The sequence below is a fragment of the Schistocerca americana genome, chromosome X (assembly GCF_021461395.2).
Source record: "Schistocerca americana isolate TAMUIC-IGC-003095 chromosome X, iqSchAmer2.1, whole genome shotgun sequence".
In the NCBI taxonomy this organism is placed as follows: domain Eukaryota; kingdom Metazoa; phylum Arthropoda; class Insecta; order Orthoptera; family Acrididae; genus Schistocerca; species Schistocerca americana.
The window spans coordinates 221,605,100-221,628,583 of NC_060130.1; the positions used below are offsets into that span (position 1 = coordinate 221,605,100).

Here is a 23,484-nt window from a genome sequence, read left to right on the forward strand (position 1 = left end):
CGATATATCGCTGAATACAGTAACAACCGGCCGGCCGCGGTGGCCGTGCGGTTCTAGGCGCTCCAGTCCGGAGCCGCGCTGCTGCTACGGTCGCAGGCTCGAATCCTGCCTCGGGCATGGGTGTGTGTGATGTCCTTAGGTTAATTAGGTTTAATTAGTTCTAAGTTCTAGGGGACTGATGACCACAGCAGTTGAGTCCCATAGTGCTCAGAGACATTTGAACCATTTTTGAACAGTAACAACCGTAAAATGCATAGGAGTAACAACGCGGAGCGATCAGAAGTGGAATGACATAAAACGCAGTGTAGCAAGAGCAGACGCTAAGATGAGATTCATTAGGACATTCTTAACGAACAGTAATTTATCCATGAAGAAAGCGACATACAGAACACTTGTAAGACTGATTCTGGCGTACTGAGAAAATCAGAAAATTCTGAGGTGATGCGGAGGTTTACCAACAATCATTCTTCATTCTTTCCAGACACCATTCACGAAGGGAAAAGGCAAAAGGGGGAGGGGGGTTTGGGTCGAAGGAATGAATATACCAGACGTACCCTCCGCCACACTCCATCAGGTGGTCTGCGGGGTATAAATGTCGATATAGACAAGGCATTCTTAGGACGCTTCCTCCGTGACCTCCATCATATTGAAGATCAGCTTATCCGCTCATGTCTGCACAAGAGCCTTAGCTGCCACTTTCCGGGATTCACAGCAACCGTAGCGGCTTCGGGGCACTCAGTCTCCAGGGTGCTTCACATTTACTTTGTGCCATCACCAGTCTCCACGATCTGGACGAGGGGTTGAACTTGTGGTGCTTATCTGTGCGAGTTATAATATACATCTTTTCGGTAACTAATACGAGGGCGTGCTAAAAAGTAATGCCTGCGAATTTTTAATGTGATAATTCTTAAAGCTTTTTAAATATATAAATGTTATTAACATTCTACATCTTTATTCTACGCACCGCTTCACCAATATCAAAGTGAGGTCCTCGAAGTTGTTCTTTAATATATGGAAGCAGATGAGAATCGGATGGGACCAATTAGGGACTGTATGGAGGATGATCGACGACAATGCACCCAAGACAATGGATTGTTGCAGATGTCGCTGCGTTCGAGTGTTGTCTGGCACTGTCATGCTGAAGGAGGGCGTGCTCCGTGTGTGAACGACCTCTTCGAATTCGAAACTCGATTACAGCACGCTGTTTCTCACGCACCAACGGTAGCTACAGGGTGTTTCAAAAATGACCGGTATATTTGAAACGGCAATAAAAACTAAACGAGCAGCGATAGAAATACACCGTTTGTTGCAATATGCTTGGGACAACAGTACATTTTCAGGCAGACAAACTTTCGAAATTACAGTAGTTACAATTTTCAACAACAGATGGCGCTGCAAGTGATGTGAAAGAGATAGAAGACAACGCAGTCTGTGGGTGCGCCATTCTGTACGTCGTCTTTCTGCTGTAAGCGTGTGCTGTTCACAACGTGCAAGTGTGCTGTAGACAACATGGTTTATTCCTTAGAACAGAGGATTTTTCTGGTGTTGGAATTCCACCGCCTAGAACACAGTGTTGTTGCAACAAGACGAAGTTTTCAACGGAGGTTTAATGTAACCAAAGGACCGAAAAGCGATACAATAAAGGATCTGTTTGAAAAATTTCAACGGACTGGGAACGTGACGGATGAACGTGCTGGAAAGGTAGGGCGACCGCGTACGGCAACCACAGAGGGCAACGCGCAACTAGTGCAGCAGGTGATCCAACAGCGGCCTCGGGTTTCCGTTCGCCGTGTTGCAGCTGCGGTCCAAATGACGCCAACGTCCACGTATCGTCTCATGCGCCAGAGTTTACACCTCTATCCATACAAAATTCAAACGCGGCAGCCCCTCAGCGCCGCTACCATTGCTGCACAAGAGACATTCGCTAACGATATAGTGCACAGGATTGATGACGGCGATATGCATGTGGGCAGCATTTGGTTTACTGACGAAGCTTATTTTTACCTGGACGGCTTCGTCAATAAACAGAACTGGCGCGTATGGGGAACCGAAAAGCCCCATGTTGCAGTCCCATCATCCCTGCAACCTCAAAAAGTACTGGTCTGGGCCGCCATTTCTTCCAAAGGAATCATTGGCCCATTTTTCAGATCCGAAACGATTACTGCATCACGCTATCTGGACATTCTTCGAGAATTTGTGGCGGTACAAACTGCCTTAGACGACACTGCGAACATCTCGTGGTTTATGCAAGATGGTGCCCGGCCACATCGCACGGCCGACGTCTTTAATTTCCTGAATGAATATTTCGATGATCGTGTGATTGCTTTGGGCTATCCGAAACATACAGGAGGCGGCGTGGATTGGCCTCCCTATTCGCCAGACATGAACCCCTGTGACTTCTTTCTGTGGGGACACTTGAAAGACCAGGTGTACCGCCAGAATCCAGAAACAATTGAACAGCTGAAGCAGTACATCTCATCTGCATGTGAAGCCATTCCGCCAGACACATTGTCAAAGGTTTCGGGTAATTTCATTCAGAGACTACGCCATATTATTGCTACGCACGGTGGATATGTGGGAAATATCGTACTATAGAGTTTCCCAGACCGCAGCGTCATCTGTTGTTGAAAATTGTAACTACTGTAATTTCGAAAGTTTGTCTGCCTGAAAATGTACTGTTGTCCCAAGCATATTGCAACAAACGGTGTATTTCTATCGCTGCTCGTTTAGTTTTTATTGCCGTTTCAAATATACCGGTCATTTTTGAAACATCCTGTACGTTACACACCACCATGTTACACGCTGCAGTTCGGAGCCCTCCAGCGACAGAGGGCTGCAAATATGCAGACATGAAGACTAAATGTATAGAATGTTAACAACGTTATTTTATTTACAAACTAAAAAGTTTTTCACATTAAATATTCGGAATCATTATTTTTCAGCACGTCCTCCTACTTCGATAACTCCCATGGGCTCAAAAGTATTACTGTTATCGCTACGTGTGGCTCTATACGGACGTTCTGCATTGTTTGCAAAACAAGTTAAGTTCAGCACCATTACAGAAAATGAAAAACACAATTTCCCTGTCAAGTACCCTGCTGTGAAGATCTGCAGCCGGCCGCTGTGGTCGAACGGTTCAAGGCGCTTCAGTCCGGAACCGCGCTCCTCCTACGGTCGCAGGTTCGAATCCTGCCTCGGACATGGATGTGTGTGATGTCCTTAGGTTAGTTAGCTTCAAGTACACTACTGGCCATTAAAACTGCTACACCAAGAAGAAATGTAGATGATGAACGGGTATTCATTGGACAAATATATTATACTAGAACTGACATGGTATTACATTTTCACGCAATTTGGTTGCATAGATCCTGAGAAATCAGTACCCAGAACAACCACCTCTGTCCGTAATAACGGCCTTGATACGCCTAGGCATTGAGTCAAAAAGAGCTTGGATGGCGTGTACAGGTACAGCTGGCCATGCAGCTTCAGCACGATACCACAGTTCATCAAGAGTAGTGACTGGCGTATTGTGACGAGCCAGTTGCTCGGCCACCATTGACCAGACGTTTTCAATTGGTGAGAGATCTGCTGCCAGGGCAGCAGTCGAACATTTTCTGTTTCCAGAAAAGCTCGTACAGGACCTGCAACATGAGGTCGTGCATTATCCTGCTGAAATGTAGGGTTTCACGAGGATCGAATGAAGGGTAGAGTCACTGTTCGTAACTCATCTGAAATGTAACGTCCACTGTTCAAAGTGCCGTCAATGCGAACAAGAGGTGTCCGAGACGTGTAAACAATGGCACCCCATACCACCACGTCGGCGATACGCCAGTATGGCGATGACGAACGCTCGCTTCCAATGTGCGTTCACCGCGATGTGGCCAAACACGGATGCGACCATCATGGTGCTGTAAACAGAACCTGGATTCATCCGAAAAAATGACATTTTGCCATTCGTGCACCCAGGTTCGTCGTTGAGTACACCATCTCAGCCCGCATCTCGTGGTCGTGCGGTAGCGTTCTCGCTTCCCACGCCCGGGTTCCCGGGTTCGATTCCCGGCGGGGTCAGGGATTTTCTCTGCCTCGTGATGGCTGGGTGTTGTGTGCTGTCCTTAGGTTAGTTAAGTTTAAGTAGTTCTAAGTTCTAGGGGACTGATGACCATAGTTGTTAAGTCCCATAGTGCTCAGAGCCATTTAAAACACCATCTCAGGCGCTCCTGTCTGTGATGCAGCGTCAAGGGTAACCGCAGCCATGGTCTCCGAGCTGATAGTCCATGCTGCTGCGAACGTCGTTGAACTGCTCGTGCAGATGGTTGTTGTTTTGCAAACGTCCCCACCTGTTGACTCAGGGATCGAGACGTGGCTGCACGATCCGTTACAGCCATGCGGATAAGATGCCTATCATCTCGAGTGATAGTCATACGAGGCTGTTGGGATACAGCACGGCGTTCCGTATTACCCTCCTGAACCCACCGATTGCATATTCTGCTAACAGTCATTGGATCTCGACCAACGCGAGTGGCAATGTTGCGATACGATGAACCGCAATCGCGATAGACTACAATCCGACCTTTATCAAAGTCGGAAACGTGATGGTACGCATTTCTCCTCCTTACACGAGGCATCACAACAACGCTTCACCAGGCAACGCCGGTCAACTGCTGTTTGTGTATGAGAAATCGGTTAGAAACTTTCCTCATGACAGCACATTGTAGGTGTCGCCACCGGCGCCAACATTGCGTGAATGCTCTGAAAAGCTAATCATTTGCATATCACAACATCTTCTTCCTGTCGGTTAAATTTCGCGTCTGTAGCACGTCATCTTCGTGGTGTAGTAATTTTAATGGTCAGTAGTGTAGTTCTAAGTCTAGGTGACTGATGATCTCAGATGTTAAGTCCCATAGTGTTTAGAGCCATTCGAATCATTTGAAGATCTGCAGCAACGTTCTTGCATGCTTTCTGCCCTCACACTCGTGACGGTTATGATACTTTGATTCCCCTGAAGCGGAAGAATTGTCCAGCTTTGATTATAATCTCTCAGATGGTGTCTGCAGCCATCATCAAAAAATATTTTGTGCTGTATGCATCATTAGCGCACTACAAGTGATAGATTCCGTCGTCCAGTCTTCTGGTAACGCGGCCTACAGAACGACCGTAACAGGCTGATAACAGAGCTCCAAGAGCACATATATAGCACGCAGCTATATACATGAAAATCGCTGTGTTTCATAGAAGCTGTCAAGCAGTGTACGACTTTTTCCGTTTTTCTATTTTGAATAGGAACTGAGATTCACTCAAAAATGTTATGCTTCCCTGCAGGCTTAGAATATACTTCTTTCATACAAACTAACGTTTTTAGCACCGGAAATGCTATAGCAAGGTGAAAAAACCGAATAGACTTCAAGTTTATACGAGATAGGTTAAATAATTATGCAGTGATAGAATTAAGTTTTAGTTCAACAAAACTATGTAGCAGGCACAAAATGGCCGTTTTATGAAATAGTCATTAGGTGTATTTGCATTACTTTTTTCTTATTAATCGTAAGGTCTAATGAGAAGCCCACAAAATTTGTGACTGCCAGGCTGCTAATTCCGAATATTTCATTATAGCCGACAATCGTTTTGACAGATTCAGCAGCTTTACTGATATTGATGCTAATTCTCATGTATTGTTTTCTCAATTGCGCATTTTTAATTACATTACATGTTACGATCCCTCTGATCTTCTTCAGCTCTAAGTAGTTGCGTCAGCAACCCGTATTGTCTGCTCAAAGCCCCAAAAACATGCCTTGTCTACTCAGATCCACCATACGTCATGGTGCTCTGATACGTGGCTCTGAGCAGACAAGGTGTCTTGCTGAAGAAACTACTCAGATTCGAAAAAGATCCAGAGTGATCGAAACAAGTAATCTAATTAAAACTTTGCTACTGAGACGGTACAATAAGTAATAGTTATAGTAAATTCTGGCAAACTGTTTTGCAGTTAAATGTAGCTACTGAAAGTTAGAGGACGCGGATACACCAAGCGACTGGTAATTTTCCGTATATTGGCTATTTTATAGGACACTGGAGAAGCACTGTTCTGTTATTTGGGCAGAGAGAGAGTGGCTATTTCAGAAAATATCAGGTCAAACGACAAAGGATGACACGGCGGCTGATAGATATCTCTTAGGCATTCACGGCTTGGCGAGGAGCCCGTTTTACAGACAGTGTAATAAAGCTATGTGTGACTTTTGCCTCTATAACTTTCCTGGCTAGATGTTGTCGTTGAAGGTGTAGTAGGATCGTCATATGTTTTGGTGGTTAACTTACGACGAAAGAAGGTAGGAAGGCAGATTATAGTGCAACGAATCGTCGCGGCTATTCTTATTACATACTGCGCTATATATCTGTCGCAGAGGAGCTGGAAATCAAATGGCCATTCCCCTTGTTAGAGAAAGAGAGCACCGAAGAAAACCGTGGATAACTTACTTGAAACCCCCTAGAATAAGAGTCCAGGGTCAGAGCCGGCCGTTGTGGCCGTGCGGTTGTAGGCGCTTCAGTCCGGAACCGCGCTGCTGCTACGGTCGCAGGTTCGATACCTGCCTCGGGCATGGATGTGTGTGATGTCCTTAGGATAGTTAGGTTTAAGTAGTTCTAAGTTCTAGGGGACTGATGACCTCAGATGTTATGTCCCGTAGTGCTCAGAGCCATTTGAACCATTTGACTGATGACCTCAGATGTTAAGTCCCATAGTGCTCAGAGCCATTTGAACCATTTGTTACTTTACCACAGAGCTATCTCATTTGGTTCCTGCACCACGATGGCTGCCATTGATCTTATTTTAATTTTTGGGTTTTGGAACGCGCCCATACAGCCATTTTAATACTGTAAAGCCAGTTACGGCGATATGAACGTAAGGGAAACACACGACCCAGTTTACGAGCGGAGAAACTCTCCGACTCGGCCGGTAATCGAATTGGGGTCCCTTCGGTTAGCAATCCGTCGCGTTGACTGAGCGGCTACCGAGGCGGACTGCCATTGGTTGAATTCGAGCTGGCATTGGTTGCGTGGAAGAGAGGCCGTCACAATGAAACTAGAAATACATGTCATTTGAACATATTTAAGCTTTCCCACGAAGGAGTAACGAAGGTGTGGAGCAAAACACTGTAATTCCGCTGTTGCTCTGCTGCTGCTGAATGCTGGAATCTCCTGTCATTGTCCGAACAACTGTGTGATTTGCAATCTAGTTTATAAAATTGCTCGTCAAACCACTGAATCATACTCTCCTGAGGCTTCCAACCCTCGGATGTCGTGCAGACGTTTATGCAACGTATTTTTGAGAATACCTTGTGTGGTACAAAACACTTTCACAATGGGACTAATACGAATTGATGGCGTTCGCAGTGACGTGAAACTTACCCTGAGTCTGCCGCTCGAGTCAGTACGAGAGCGAACAGGCTCCTTAATTTACGGCAGAAATATGCCTTCTGGATTTGCATAAGGACTGGCCTATTTAGCCAGATGCATTAAGGGCAGCTGTACTTGGATCTGTTTGTTCACGTGTCAGGGTATCTCGCTTAACCGACGGCTGCCCTCGACGAGGTCCTTAACATGTAGATGGCCCTACAGGACGTCGGCCGCGCAAACACAGAATGTCTCTAATCAGGGCTAATTCAGATGCAAGCAGATCTCCCCTCGAGCTACCGGTTCCTCGTTGTCGGGCCAACGTCCACCTTGGCGAACTTCGTCCTCATCTCTTTTGCACAGCTGCTTACAATGTTAAGCTCTAAACTTCAGCTGTTCACTAGCTACTACCAAAGTTTCTCTTATCAACAACTCTTACGTAACCTGAAATGTTTATTTCAAAGATAAGATAGAAATGATAACAAAAACATTCATGGAAATACTAACTGATGTTAGAATAAAGTGATCTCGAAGGAGATGGGGACATTATATGAAGCTACGTATGTAAGGCTTTGGGTAGTGGGGTTGAAAATATATTCCTGAATTTAGGTGTGGTACGAGCAAACATTTTACACCGGTGAAACGGCTCGACAACACAGGTTACAGATTTGTGTTGCTGTAATGTGCCTTCTGTTAATTTGAGCGTTTCCCAATTTATTTTTAACCTGACATGATTCTAAATACGATTTGATATTCTGAATTTCAAACTGTCCTTATTTACAGAGAAAATTATCTTAACAGACACACTTAAAGGGTTTATAGGTAAGAGCGTTCAAGATCCCAAATATCTTCAAGGGCTGTAACCATCCGGCTTGAAGAGCTAAGGAAGACCTGCTACTTCAGTTCTTCAGCATACTTCACACTCTGCTTTAATTATCGATGCATTGTTTCGGATCAAAATGATTAATGTAGCTGAAAAATTGGATACAATGCTCAATAAGGAGAGTGGGCTGTACACGGGTGCACGTCAAAGCATCTAGTAATTAGCCTTTATGCAAATAGTGATAGGCTGTCATCTCCCAATTAGCAGCAAATTCTTGTGATAAGACAGATATTTTAACACTATCACCACAAGAAACTGGAAAGAAACATACTTACATGCATGTCTGAAAGAACAGACACTGTTGACAATCCACAACTGTACGAAATATTTGGACATTTATTCGTTGACTGCGAAGTTCTTGAGATAAGCTGAAATGGGTACAGATGTACTAGCCAATAGGGACATATGAAAATCTATTCCGGACCGGGACTAGAACCCGCATTCCCGTTCATCTTAAGCGGTCGCTTTAACCACTTCGGTTATACGGCTTTTCATGCGCGCCTACTGAAAAGACCAGAACTTCCTCATGCCACACTGTCTACATAGTTGTATCGTAGTCCACTCTATTCATCAACTAATGCTGGTAACATTTCCTGGATTCCCGCAACAGGGGAATGAGACAACGAGGAACTGAGACTAATGCTGTTATCGTGCTATGCCCGCCTAGGCTTGCAATACTTACTTGCACAGATTCCGATGTGCCACTGTTGGGTAGTAGATGTGTACCTAATCCGCCGATAAATTTTTAAGTGTTATGTACAGATATGGATCATCAACAGTGTCTGTTCTTTCGTACAAGCGTGTAAGTATTACAAGATAGCCGGCCGGAGTGACCGTGTGGTTCTAGGCGCTACAGTCTGGAACCGAGCGACCGCTACGGTCGCAGATTAGAATCCTGCCTCGGGCATGGATGTGTGTGATGTCCTTAGGTTAGTTAGATTTAAGTAGTTCTAAGTTCTAGGCGACTGATGACCTCAGCAGTTAAGTCGCATAGTGCTCAGAGCCATTTGAACAATTTTATTACAAGCCTATCCAGGCATACGACGATAACAACATTTATATTCCTCGTTGTCTCATTTCCACATTGCGTTAATCCAAGTAATGTTGCGAGCATTAGGTGACGAATATATGGGACTACGATGTAAGAATGCAAACAGTATGACATGTGGAAGTATGGGTAGCGTACACGGATAGCCGAAGTATTTCAGATGACCATTCACGATAAGCGGGAAATGAGGATTCGAATCCGGGTCTGGCACAGAGTTTCATATGTCGCTGTTGAGTAGCAGTTTTGTCGAGGAGTTCGCGGTCAGTGAATAAACTTGCAAACAAGCACACGTTAAGAGGTGATAGTATACGAGTAAATATACTGTATGACCATTCTCAACGATTTCCAGGGTACAGCTATTGCAAATTACAGTGTTTGCCACGCTGGCCACTGGAACGAACAAATCGCCTGTACGTAAACCGCGTGCGAAAACCGCTAGAGTGCTGTATCTAACTGGTATGAGTTAGCATATTTTAATAAACGAAATTGAGTTTGTACAGTATTACAAATACTGCAAGTAACCCTACACAGAAGAATGAAGAGTCAATGCCGCACCCACTTGTAGTAAAACTGTCTCAGACGACATAGCTACGTAGTGTCCCCATTTAATTTTGATTTACTACGGCTGAATGACATCGTGTAAGAGTGTGCTTTCTTGTTTTTGTAACAGGCGCTGCAAACTGCACGTTCAGTGTCGGTAGAGCTTTCGAAGTCATAATTCCATGAGTGAAAGAACTAGTGGCCCATGAACTGCATCGCGTGGCGGATTCTATTAGTGTAAACTTTTAGCCTCTTGATCAATGCAGATCTTTTGTGATGAAGGCGTTTCTTAAATCTGTATGCAAAAAACAGGTCTCCAAAGCAGAAGTCAATACAATTAATTATAATTCTGGTGCACATGGCTGCATGAACTGTTTTACCGTATGAAATACTCAGAATCTCTTCTGGGCGTTTTGAATACATTTCCTCTTCAGAGTGCCTTCTTATTTCGAATTGTCCAAAACGTGCTGAGAAACGCAAAGAAAGATGCTAATATTTCCTATGTTTATACTAATTTCTGTCATTTTCAGGCTGCGATTACCTCATTGGAGACAGGAAATTTTATTTATGTGACTTATTAAGAGTGTGGAAACCTACCATCTCCCATGGAGAGCGTAGGCTTCGGTTGCCGTTATCAGCTTCAATAAAACTATTTTGGATATGTAACCGTGTATTCATGAGGTTTTGTAGACCAGTGTACCCGTAACACTTGTCTGTAAAACAATAATTCGACGCGGTTACACAACTGAAACCATTTTACTGGAACTGCTATTTCTAAATTGATTTCTGTTCCACGTACAGAGTAGATTTACGGAACAAAAAGTTGTGTATTGACATGAAACAAATATACGCAGTCCTGTTTAAGATTAAGTGAATATCCTTCTGCTAGACCGTATGTAAACCTGAAACCCGGATGCTAATACCGAAAGGAATTCTTGTCGCCGGCCGCTGTACTTGAGTAGTGAAGGAATAAAAAACAGACCTTTCTTCCAAAAAACTTTAGCTACAAGCAAATTTGCGTTGTTGCGTTTTTAAATCTACGCCTATATTCCCGAGAAGTACAGAGAAGTTTACCCCATATATTCATTACCAGAGATTAAGTACCGAGTTACTTTGAACAACGTGTAGCGTTTAAAAGTCATGAACTGCATCAAAGGGGAATGGATAACAAAGTATGATTACAATATCTTCCGTAAGCTACTAAGATTAAAAAAGTATATTTTTAGGTGGTCCACGGGGATTTCTACCTACAGGGATGTTGCCGTAATTAAGAGACTGGACTCGCATTCTAGAGGCGAGGTATCGAAATCCTAGTCAGAACATTCATATTTATATATATCTTGGTTTCTCTAAACCATCAAAGGGAGATTCTGGGACGGTTCCTTTGAAAACAATATGTCCGCTTTCCATCCCCCAATTTCCTTGTCTCATCTGTCTCTAATGATCTCGCAGTCGACTGTACGTTAAACGCCAATAGCCGTCTTTTGTCGAGGTCCTTTTATATGAATATTTTGTGTGTGTTCTTTTATGTGCATGTTATTGAGTGTTTGGTTCGTAACGGATAAATTCTTAAGGTACTATTTCTGCATAAAATCCAGCCTCTAGTTCTGAAATACACCTCTACCGTGTTTCGATTTATTAGTCAAGCAGGAGCATATATCAGATATACTACCGTAGTACTTCTACTCCTTTTGATTTTGCCTTTGCTTTAATATATCCTCCACAATGATTATAAGTAGGAACACGGCTGTGTAATGCTTCAGGATGGCCGTGAATTAGTGATTTTATTAATTATTTTTTTATATATAATTCTTTCATTCATGCAAGTTCCAAGTTCATTAGTCTCTTGCCGATGTCACACATGAGCTAACGGCAACGTGCTTTTTAAATGTTCAAATTCACTAACAGCTACGTGCGAACTAATAATATCGTTGTATGGAAGTCTCTTATGAAAATCAGTAATGCAGAAGTTTGGGATAATACGACAAATTTCATTTCACGGAAAGACACTTTGATATATTACTGCAAGGTATTTCATAGCAGTTATCCATTGGTTATGACTGTAAAAGAGGTAATACAGTATTTTAGTACGTACATTATTCAGTGTAGTACCTTCATCTCCATTTATAAAAATGAGAACGGATACAGCTGCTCTAAAACTATTCCTCCAAATATGACATTGTCTTTGACATGCATTCCAAAGATAATGAGTCTGTTTCTTCGTCATGGGCTTCTGTACCTCAGTAATCCTATTCCCGTAGTATAACAAATTAGTAACTAGCAGACAGCTACTTTCTTGTAAAGACACGCTTCTGTTTTGAAGTACATACATACTGTTTCAGAGCTGTCACACAAAATGTAGTAGACGTTTGATTTTATTCACAAAATCGTATGTACACATCAAACACAATGGCTTAAGACTATTTGTGAAGAAAAGCGATTTTCTTCCACAGCAGACTATTTTCATAATTTAGGTACTATTCTGTTAACCCCTACTCAGTTTTGCAAAGCACATTTTGGTTTCAGGACAAGAATTCAAATGGTCATCAGTCCCCTGGAACTTAGAACTACTTAAACCTAACTAGTCTAAGGACATCACACACATCCATGCCCGAGGCAGCATTCGAACCTGCGACCGTAGCAATAGCGCAGTTCCGGACTGAAGCGCCTAGAACCGCTCGGCCACAACGGCCGGCGACAAGAATTCCTTTCGGTATTAGCATCCGGGTTTCAGGCTTACATACGGTCTAGCAGAAGGATATTCACTCAATCTTAAACAGGACTGTGTATATTTGTTTCATGTCAACTCACAACTTTTTGTTCCGTAAATCTACTCTTTTTAACTCCAGCCTTGGAAGATCCAACGGTGCCGACCGACCACCGTGTCATCCTCAGTCGATAGGCCTCACTGGATGCGGATATGGAGGGGCATGTGGTGAGCACATTGCTCTCTCGGACGTTATCAGTTTTCGTGACCAAAGCCTCTACTTCTAAATCAAGTAGCTCCTCAATTGGCCTCACAAAGGCAAATGCAACGCAAATTAACGCTAAATAAACAGCCATCAGCGAAGTTTTTTTACTCAGGATCCATATACAAAGCTGTAGACCTCTTGGTTTAACTTTAATATTATAGCATTGGAAGTAGTAATTCGTTTACTTTATATTTAATTAAAAGGAAGCGCAGTATTCTTAAGCAGCTGCACCAGTCTGTGTAAAAATAATCTTCCAACTGTGAACCAACAACTACCGTTATGCCAAAGTGTCAGAGATTTCTATATTGAATTTTGTTTATACAAATGGTATCCCATCTGATATTGATAAATTAAGTACATTATCTTTAGTGATTAACACATTATCTTAAGGACCAATGGAGTTACACCAACAGGAGCGGTGTATAAAACTCCCACTGAAATGATTGATTTGATTTTTTCTAATAAACTGCCTCTAAACTTAGGAGAAACATAGTTGATACTACTTTGCATAAGGCAAGAGGTAAAGTGGTTAATAACATCAGAATGTAGGGAAAGTCACTGTTAAACAGTTCTAGGTGTACATACAAATAAAAACTTGAGTCGGAAATCACATGTTATAGATGTTCTTACACAGTTGAGTTCCAAAACTTTTACTCTGCGTTTAGTTGCTAATTTTGGTGACATAAATGCCTGAAATTTATTCTGCTTTGTGTAGTTTCATTCATATAATATGAAATGAAATTTTGGCACCATGCTTAGACACAAGGATGTCATCGCAAAAAAAAGTGTACGGTAGTAACTGTAGACAACAGTAAATGTGACTAATTTAGTGAACAGTAGCTTCAGAGCAGGTTTATTCGCTTAAGAAAGTTTTCAGTTAGAGCACTGCCAAGAAACTGACGTATTATTAAGGTACAAAAATATAAGTATCGATATCCAGTGATTTAAAAATGCACATAGGCAATAAAACGTTTCTTGAAGCAAATTCATACCGTTTTTGACTGTTAATATAGGGATAGAGGGATTTTGTAATAGACAATGTGTGTATGCTTCAGCAACTCAGTGTCGTCACAGGCTGATTATAATGCAATTCTAAATACAAACACTAACGTATTCTGTAGAGAAATTTATTTCTTTTTAAAAATCGTTTACACGTTCCACACAAAAGGGAGATATCGGAATACTTGTCTATTAAACATAAAATTGATTTTCTAACATATTGAAAATATGACTTTTTTTTAAGATGTCAGTGGGATGGAGATTGCGTATGTAATTTTTCAATGTTGGTAAACCAGAAATCGCTTGTTTTGGACGTAAGAGAGAATTGCTCGGGTGAAATAATTCAGGAACGAAAATCGTTTCCTGTTGTTTCAGGAAAAATTGTAAAGAGTTGGTATCCGACAGAATGCAACGTCGTCGTGCGTAAAAAGCAGAGAGCAGTGGCGCTTTGTCCGCGCCGCGTTGTGCAGTCAGCACGAGGATAACGGCGCCCGTTGCCCGCTCAACAGGACGCCCTCTCTAATGTCCGCTCATTTTTCACAATGATTTCGCTGAAGGGACAACGGATATTGAGGCGACCAATCAGTGTCCGGATCTGGCTGCGTCATCAGCTCGGTAAGCTCGGTATCAATCGTGGCCACACAGACAGGTGAGTTTTTTTTATCTGTTTAGAGAGCGCCGACATTAGCATGTATTTGCATAGTGGTGGCAAGGATCATCAGATTCCATTTGTAACGGGGATTACGCGGGGCCCGCAGCCGTCGACTTCATACGGGAAATGTGTAGCTTTATCTTCCAGCTTTCAGCTCTAGAGACGCGGTAGCTGCGTTGTGCTAACTTCGGAAGTATTTTTCATGGAGAGCGCCGGCGTTACGGTGGCATAATATTTACGAGATACGGAGATCGCGTTGAATGTCAATGGGGAGGGACTGTGCAGCAAGGGTCACGTTGTATGGAGGGATCGTTAGAAATATGCCTAGGATTCCGAGTAAAAAAAGGAAGTTGGAACAAATTTTTACGAACTGCGTTCAATTAAGGAATGAATAAATAATTTAAAATGTACCTCACGTTTCGGAAGAGTTAGTTACGATATGCTGACAGCGAAATTTGATAACAATTGTGATTAATATTAAGAAAACAAAAGATTATGTTTTAGAATGTTGTGGGAGGAGTTATAAATGGCAAAATCGTGCCTGTTACGTCACAGTAAGGCCTGTTGTTTTATGTATTGTTGGTCTCGTACATATTAAGCATTTTCAAGTACACCGCGTTGTCACTTGTGACTGCATACCGACGCGCGGAGTGGCCGTGCGGTTTGAGGCATCATGTCACGGACTGGGCTGCTCCTCTCACCGGAGGTTCGAGTCCTCCCTCGGGCATGGGTGTGTGTGTGTTGTTCCTAGCATAAGTTAGTCGAAGTAGTCTGTAAGTCTAGGGACCGATGACCTAAGCAGTTTGGTCCCTTAGAATTCACACACATTTGAACATTTTTGAACTGCACACCACATCATCATAGATTATCCCTGTTTATACTCAGACTTCCTGTCTTACCTGTGTAACCTGAAACACACATTTCGTCTCGTTTAATATACACTGACGGAAAAAAAACGCAACACCGAAAAATAATGTACAGTAATGAAATTTTGGGAATACATTTGTCTAGGTAAGATATTTGAATGATTAACATTGCAAGATCGCTAATGTGAGTACGAGGTAAGCCATTGCAAATATGAAATGCTGGTACATTAGTAAACGGTGTAATCGTTCGAATGTTGAATGCAAGCATGTAAACATGCATGCATTACGTTGCACGGGAATCGGATGTCAGTTTGTGGGCTGGAATTACATGCCTGTTGCACTTGGTCGGTCAGCACACGAACGGTTACTGCTGTTGGTGAATAACACTGGAGTTGTCGTGCGATGATGTCCGATATGTGCTCGACTGGAGACAGGTCTGATGATCAAGCAACGTGTCGATACTGTGTAGACCATCTTGAGTTAAAACAGCGGTGTGTAGGTGAGCGTTATCCATTTTTGGTTGTAACTTAACTTTTCTCGTTGAGGCAAATATATTCCACATCTTTTTCGTAGGTGTGGCGGGAAATGAACGAGTGAAATGCATTTTAACATACAGACTTTCTGCCCTTCTTGCAACAGGATGAGCGACGCACCATTCGGAAGTCGGAGCTGCTCGTACCAATGAAATGGTCGCCAGCGTAGATGTCACACAGTTGGAGACAGGTCTGGTGAACGCTGTGGTTACATTAATTGACGAAAATCTTGAAGATCACAATGAGTTACTTGTGAAGTGGTTGCATGGGTAGAAGAAGACTTCCACGACTTTGTAGGAACAGTAACAAAATAAGCAGTGTGATGCTCTGGATGTAGCTTGCAGGGTCCATTGTTCTGTCATCCAACTCCAGTACGGTTTTGGTTCCCTACGTCATAATGGCCAGACCCTGTATGGCGCTGTCCCACACACTCCGCCAGTTGGTTTTCTCCTAGTCGACACCGCAATCCCCGACGACCGTCTCGGATGCCAAGGCAGAATCTACTTTCATCAGCAAATAAAACTTTGTGCCATTCAACTCACAAAGAACTACATGTTTTGACAAATAAGCGAGCTCTCTCAAATCTAATTTTCTCCCAATTTCACAGCTGCTGTGGATATAGTCTACTTATAATTTTGCCGTTGCTTTTTTTTATCCAGAGGTACAGCCCCATGACTTCTGTTGGTGTTTGAGGTTATTTTAATGTTCCGTTACCAACGAGTATCGAACGGAACTCTGTGTTAAACTTGCTCATCTTTCACTAGCAACTCAATAAAAATGTACTAGTGACTCGCACACGCATCGGTTAAGTATTATAAGACGACTGATATAAGCATGGCCGAAATAAAACCATTTCGATCGAAGGTCCCCTTGGCACTGTTAGCCATACGTTGTCTCCTTTCAGTTGACGCAGCTTCTTTTGATATGATGGCTTGTGGCATCATTGATAAAGCGTCAGTTAATTACACGGATTCTACTCGTCTACGCTGACCTGGCGTGATCGATACACTGATCAGACAGAACATTATGACCACCCACCTAATAGCCGGTATGTCTACCTTTGGCACGAACAACAGCGGAGACACATCGTGGCATTGAAGCAGTGAGGCCTTGGTAGGTCGCTAGAGGGCGTTGGGACCACATCTGCACACACAAGTCACATGATTTCGGTAAATTCTGCGGAGTGGAGCGATGAACTCTGACGCGACGTTCAATCATATCCCAGGTGTGTTCGATCGGGTTCAGATCTGGCGAGCTGGGGGGCCAGCATGTGAATTGGAATTCACCACTGTGTTCCTCGAACCACTCCATCACACTCCTGGTCCTGTGACGTGGCGCATTATCTTGTTAAAAAATGCCTCTGCCGTCAGGAAACATGATCTACATGAAGCGGTGTACGTGGTCTGCAACCAGTGTACGATACTCTTTGGCCGTCAAAGTGCGTTGCACAAGCTTCACTGGACCCATGGATGTCCACGTGAATGTTCCACAGAGCATAATGGAGCCGCCGCCACCTTATCTCCGTCCCACAGTACAGGTGTCGCTCAGCTGTTTCTTTGGAAGACACGGGTTCGAGCCCTCCCATCGACTTGACGACGAAGGTATCGGGATTCATAAGGTCATTCAAGACTCTGCCACTGTACCAACGTCCACTGCCGATGGTCACATGCTCATTTCAGTCGCAGTTGCCGATGTTGTTGAGTTAACATTGGCACATGCATGGGTTGTCAGTTGCGGAGGCCCATCGTTACGAGTGTTCGGAGCACTGTGTACACTTGTACTCTGTGCAGTATCAAAGTCTGATGTTAGTTCCGCCATAGTTCGCCGCTTGTCCTGTTTTATCAATTTTCCCAGCCTACGACGTCCGACATCTGTAAGGGGGGGGGGGGGGGGGGTTGTGGCCCAACCCCACGACGTCTGGACGTGGTTTCACCTTGGTTTCGCCCCGTGTTCAAGACGCTCGCAACAGCTCTCTTCGAACACCTAACAAGTCGTACAGTTTTCGAAATGCTCGTTCCGAACCTCCCGGCGATCACAGTCTGCCCTCGGTCAAATAGACATATAGCGCCCCTGCCCCATTCTATACACGGACAGCACGCCTACCGAGCGAGGTGGCGCAGTGGTTAGACACTGGACTCGCATTCGGGAGGACGACGGTTCAATCCCGCGTCCGGCCATCCTGATTTAGGTTTTCCGTGATTTCCCTAAATCACTCCAGGCAAATGCCGGGATGGTTCCTCTGAAAGGGCACGGCCGACTTCCTTCCCCATCCTTCCCTAATCCGATGAGACCGATGACCACGCTGTCTGGTCTCCAAAAACAACCAACAAGCAACAACAACAGCACGCCTATTGATACTACAGGGTGTTTCAAAAATGACCGGTATATTTGAAACGGCAATAAAAACTAAACGAGCAGCGATAGAAATACACCGTTTGTTGCAATATGCTTGGGACAACAGTACATTTTCAGGCGGACAAACTTTCGAAATTACAGTAGTTACAATTTTCAACAACAGATGGCGCTGCAAGTGATGTGAAAGATATAGAAGACAACGCAGTCTGTGGGTGCGCCATTCTGTACGTCGTCTTTCTGCTGTAAGCGTGTGCTGTTCACAACGTGCAAGTGTGCTGTAGACAACATGGTTTATTCCTTAGAACAGAGGATTTTTCTGGTGTTGGAATTCCACCGCCTAGAACACAGTGTTGTTGCAACAGGACGAAGTTTTCAACGGAGGTTTAATGTAACCAAAGGACCGAAAAGCGATACAATAAAGGATCTGTTTGAAAAATTTCAACGGACTGGGAACGTGACGGATGAACGTGCTGGAAAGGTAGGGCGACCGCGTACGGCAACCACAGAGGGCAACGCGCAGCTAGTGCAGCAGGTGATCCAACAGCGGCCTCGGGTTTCCGTTCGCCGTGTTGCAGCTGCGGTCCAAATGACGCCAACGTCCACGTATCGTCTCATGCGCCAGAGATTACACCTCTATCCATACAAAATTCAAACGCGGCAACCCTTCAGCGCCGCTACCATTGCTGCGCGAGAGACATTCGCTAACGATATAGTGCACAGGATTGATGACGGCGATATGCATGTGGGCAGCATTTGGTTTACTGACGAAGCTTATTTTTACCTGGATGGCTTCGTCAATAAACAGAACTGGCGCATATGGGGAACCGAAAAGCCCCATGTTGCAGTCCCATCGTCCCTGCATCCTCAAAAAGTACTGGTCTGGGCCGCCATTTCTTCCAAAGGAATCATTGGCCCATTTTTCAGATCCGAAACGATTACTGCATCACGCTATCTGGACATTCTTCGAGAATTTGTGGCGGTACAAACTGCCTTAGACGACACTGCGAACACCTCGTGGTTTATGCAAGATGGTGCCCGGCCACATCGCACGGCCGACGTCTTTAATTTCCTGAATGAATATTTCGATGATCGTGTGATTGCTTTGGGCTATCCGAAACATACAGGAGGCGGCGTGGATTGGCCTCCCTATTCGCCAGACATGAACCCCTGTGACTTCTTTCTGTGGGGACACTTGAAAGACCAGGTGTACCGCCAGAATCCAGAAACAATTGAACAGCTGAAGCAGTACATCTCATCTGCATGTGAAGCCATTCCGCCAGACACATTGTCAAAGGTTTCGGGTAATTTCATTCAGAGACTACGCCATATTATTGCTACGCATGGTGGATATGTGGAAAATATCGTACTATAGAGTTTCCCAGACCGCAGCGCCATCTGTTGTTGAAAATTGTAACTACTGTAATTTCGAAAGTTTGTCTGCCTGAAAATGTACTGTTGTCCCAAGCATATTGCAACAAACGGTGTATTTCTATCGCTGCTCGTTTAGTTTTTATTGCCGTTTCAAATATACTAGTCATTTTTGAAACACCCTGTACATGCACCGTGCGTGTGTCTGACCAGCAGTCATTTCTCGCCAGGTGACGCTGCTATCGGCTAGACGTGTTTATATCGATAATAATGTTCTGGCTGATCAGTGTATGCGCGCCAGTGCAGTACGGAATTTCGGAAAACGGACCACTCCCTCTAAAAGAAGTTGTTACATTTACTGTGAATTCAGTTACAGTACATGGTTCTTACTCCAAGCACAGTAGCCTTCGTTGAGTCATTGCTTTTATCGTGATTTTTTCGTATTATTGTTTTATTTATCATTTATTTATTGCTATCCTTAAACCTGTTATTTATGTTTACATAACAGTTCATGCTTACAAAATTCTTAGAACTTGTTACATGATGTAATTAATAACGACGTTATGGTTCAGCATTTCGTTAATGTTAGTAACAATAATAATAATGACGATAGTGCTTGTTAAATAATAATGTAAGCGTTTTGTATTAGAAGTAATATTAACTTAGAGAAGCTATACTGCCTAACAAAAAGAAAAGAAGCACCCAGAAGATATGGTTAGACATCAACGTAACTTGGTCAACGTAAACACCATAGGCAGGAATGTAAATCATTAGAGTTGCAATTTTCTGTAACAAGTAGAACGGCCAGCAGAGTGCATTAGCGTTGTTCGTGTTTAGAGTTGTTAACAGGCCTGTAGGGCATATAAGAGGCGTGAACAGCGTCAGATGTTGAATGATCACCGTGATGGACAACGGGGTGCCACGTACTCGTGTGAGACAACATTATCAGCACCAGACAGTTTGAAAGGGGCCTCATTGTGGGTCTCCAATAGGCTGGTTTGTCGAATCGTGCATTATCTCGATTCGTGAGGCTTTTGGAGATGAAAATGGCTTGTTGTCCGGATTGTGTGGGAACGTGAGAGCAGTTAGTCTCGTCGTCAAGTTTTTAGTCGACAGTGTTTCACAACCACAAAGGAGGATCGCCACATTGTGCTCCAAACACACCGTAACCAAAAAAATGTTCAAATGTGTTTGAAATCGTATGGGACTTAACTGCTAACGTCATCAGTCCCTAAGCTTACACACTACTTAACCTAAATTATCCTAAGGACAAACACACACACCCATGCCCGAGGGAGGACTCGAACCTCCGCCGGGACCAGCCGCACAGTCCATGACTGCAGCGCCCGAGACCGCTCGGCTAATCCCGCGCGGCGCACCGTAACCTCTTTACATTTGCACTTTCCGTCCGACCACAAGTAACGTGTTCCCAACAACATTCTCGTTCATCCCGCAACATTGGTCGGAGGTTAGCAGCAGCCGACATAGGGATATACCATCCTCAACGTAAGCAACCATTAACACCACAACACAAACGGCTGCGATTGGAGTGCTACCGTAGCAGGAAAGCATGGACTGGTAATGAATAGCTTCACCATACGATCAGCGACGAATCGCGGTTCTCCGTTACCGCTGATGATTATCGTCGGAGAGTATGGTGTTGACTTGGGGAGAGGTGTCACAGTGGTTTCACTCCTGGTTTCATGGCGTGAGAAGACATCAAGTATGACTTCAGGTCACCGGTGGTAGTTATTGACGGGACTCTAATGGCACAACGATACGTTTCGGACATACTCACAATGTCGGGATTAGCGAACATGGTATCATTATAGCAACCACGATTACGAAAGTTAATAAATCAGTCAAGAAGGCTAGGAGAGTGTTTCTGCTAGATAGAGGCAGTGAATTGGCATCACTCAGTTCCAGTAAGATGGATGTAGAGGGATTATGGGCAAAGCTTAAGCAGACTGTAAACCGGGGTTTGGAGACTTATATGCCTAGTACGTGGATAAAGGATGGAAAAGACCCGCCAAGTTTTAATAACGAAATTCGGCGGATGCTGAGGAAGCAGAGGCTGTTGCATTCTCGGTTCAAAAAGGAACACAAAAATTAGTAGAGATTCGGGCATCTGTGAAAAGATCTATGGGCGAAGCATACAACAACTACCACCGTTACACGTTAACAAAATATCAGGTACAGCACCCGAGAAAATTCTGGTAAAATCGCTAAGCGCGTGTAAGGCTTCCGTTCAGTTCCTCATTGACCAGTATGGTGTGACAGTTGAAGATAGCAAAACGAAAGCCGAAGTTTTAAATTTTACGTTTAAGAAATCGTTCTTACAGGAGAATCGTACAAACATACCGGCATTTGACCATCGGACAGACTCCCGTATGGACGATATAGTAATAAGCATACCTGGCAATGAGAGACAATTGAAAGATTTGAAACTAAATAAATCACCAGGTCCGCATGGAATCCCAGTTCGATTTTACAAAGAGTAATACACGGCATTGGCCCCTTACCTGCCTTGCATGTGTCGAAAATCTCTCGCCCAGCACAAAGCCCCAAGCGACTGGAAAAAGGCACAGGCTATCCAGTATATAAGAAGGATTAAAGAACGGACCCGAAAAATTACAGAGCAATATCCCTAATTTCCGTTTGCTGCAGAATCCTTGAACGTATTCTCAGTTCGAATATAATAAATTTTCTTGAGACTGAGGAGCTTATGTCCACGAATCAGCGTGGTTTTAGAAAGCGTCGCTCGTGCGAAACTCAGGTTTCCCTTTTCTCGCATGATATGCTGCGAACTGTGGATGAAAGGCTACAGACAGATTCCATATTTCTAGATTTCCGGAAAGCATTTCACTGGGTGCCCAATTGTAGGCTGTTAACGAAGGTACAAGCTTATGGAATAAGTTCACAGATATGCGAATGCTTCGAAGCCTATTTAAATAATTGAACTCAGTATGTTGCCCTAGACGGCGAGTGTTCATCAGAGACAAGGGTATCATCTGGAGTGCCCCAGGAAGTGTGATAGGGCCACTGTTGTTCTCCATATACATAAGTGATTAGGTGGGCAGGGTGCGAAGCAATCTGCTGTTCTTTGCTGGTGATGCCGTGCTGTGCGGTAAGATATAGAAGTTGAGTGACTTTAGGAAGATACAAGATGACTTAGACAGAATTTCCAATAGGTGTGATAAATGGCAAATAACTCTAAATGTGGAAAAATGTAAGTTAATGAGGATGAGTAGTAAGATCAAATCTGTAATGTTCCGATACAGTATTACCAGTGTCCTGCTTGACACAGTAGAGCCATTTAAATATCTGGGTGTAACTTTGCAATGCGATATGAGATGGAACGAGCATGTGACAACTGTCGGCCGGCCTGAGTGGCCGAGCGGTTCTAGGCGCTACAGCCTGGAACCGCGCGACCGCTACGGTCGCAGGTTCGAATCCTGCCTCAGGCATGGATGTGTGTGATGTCCTTAGGTTAGTTAGGTTTAAGTAGTTCTAAGTTCTAGGGGACTGATGACCTCAGCAGTTAAGTCCCATAGTGCTCAGAGCCATTTGAACCATTTTTTTGAGAACTGTCGTAGGGAAGGCGAATGGTCGTCTTCGGTTTACTGGGAGAATTTTAGGAAAGAGTGGTTCACCTGTAAAGGAGACCACATATAGGGCGCTGGTGCGACCTATTCTTGAGTACTGCTCGAGTGTTTGGAATCAGTACCCGGCCGGATTGAAGGAAGACATCGAAGCAATTCAGAGGCGGCTGCTAGATTTGTTATCGGTAGATTCGAACAACATGTAAATGTTATGGAGATGCTTCAGGAATTCAAAAGGGAATCGCTAGAGCGAGGCGACGATGTTGTCAGGAAACACTAT

General features: G+C 43.9%; 1 non-coding gene across 1 annotated transcript; it reads left to right on the plus strand.

Moving 5' to 3' along the window:
• Positions 1–22,985: 22,985 nt before the first annotated feature.
• On the plus strand, positions 22,986–23,069 carry Trnas-gga. The gene is given in 2 exon segments: positions 22,986–23,025; positions 23,035–23,069. It is a non-coding gene; the product is annotated as a tRNA-Ser (tRNA).
• The last annotated feature ends 415 nt before the right edge of the window (positions 23,070–23,484 follow it).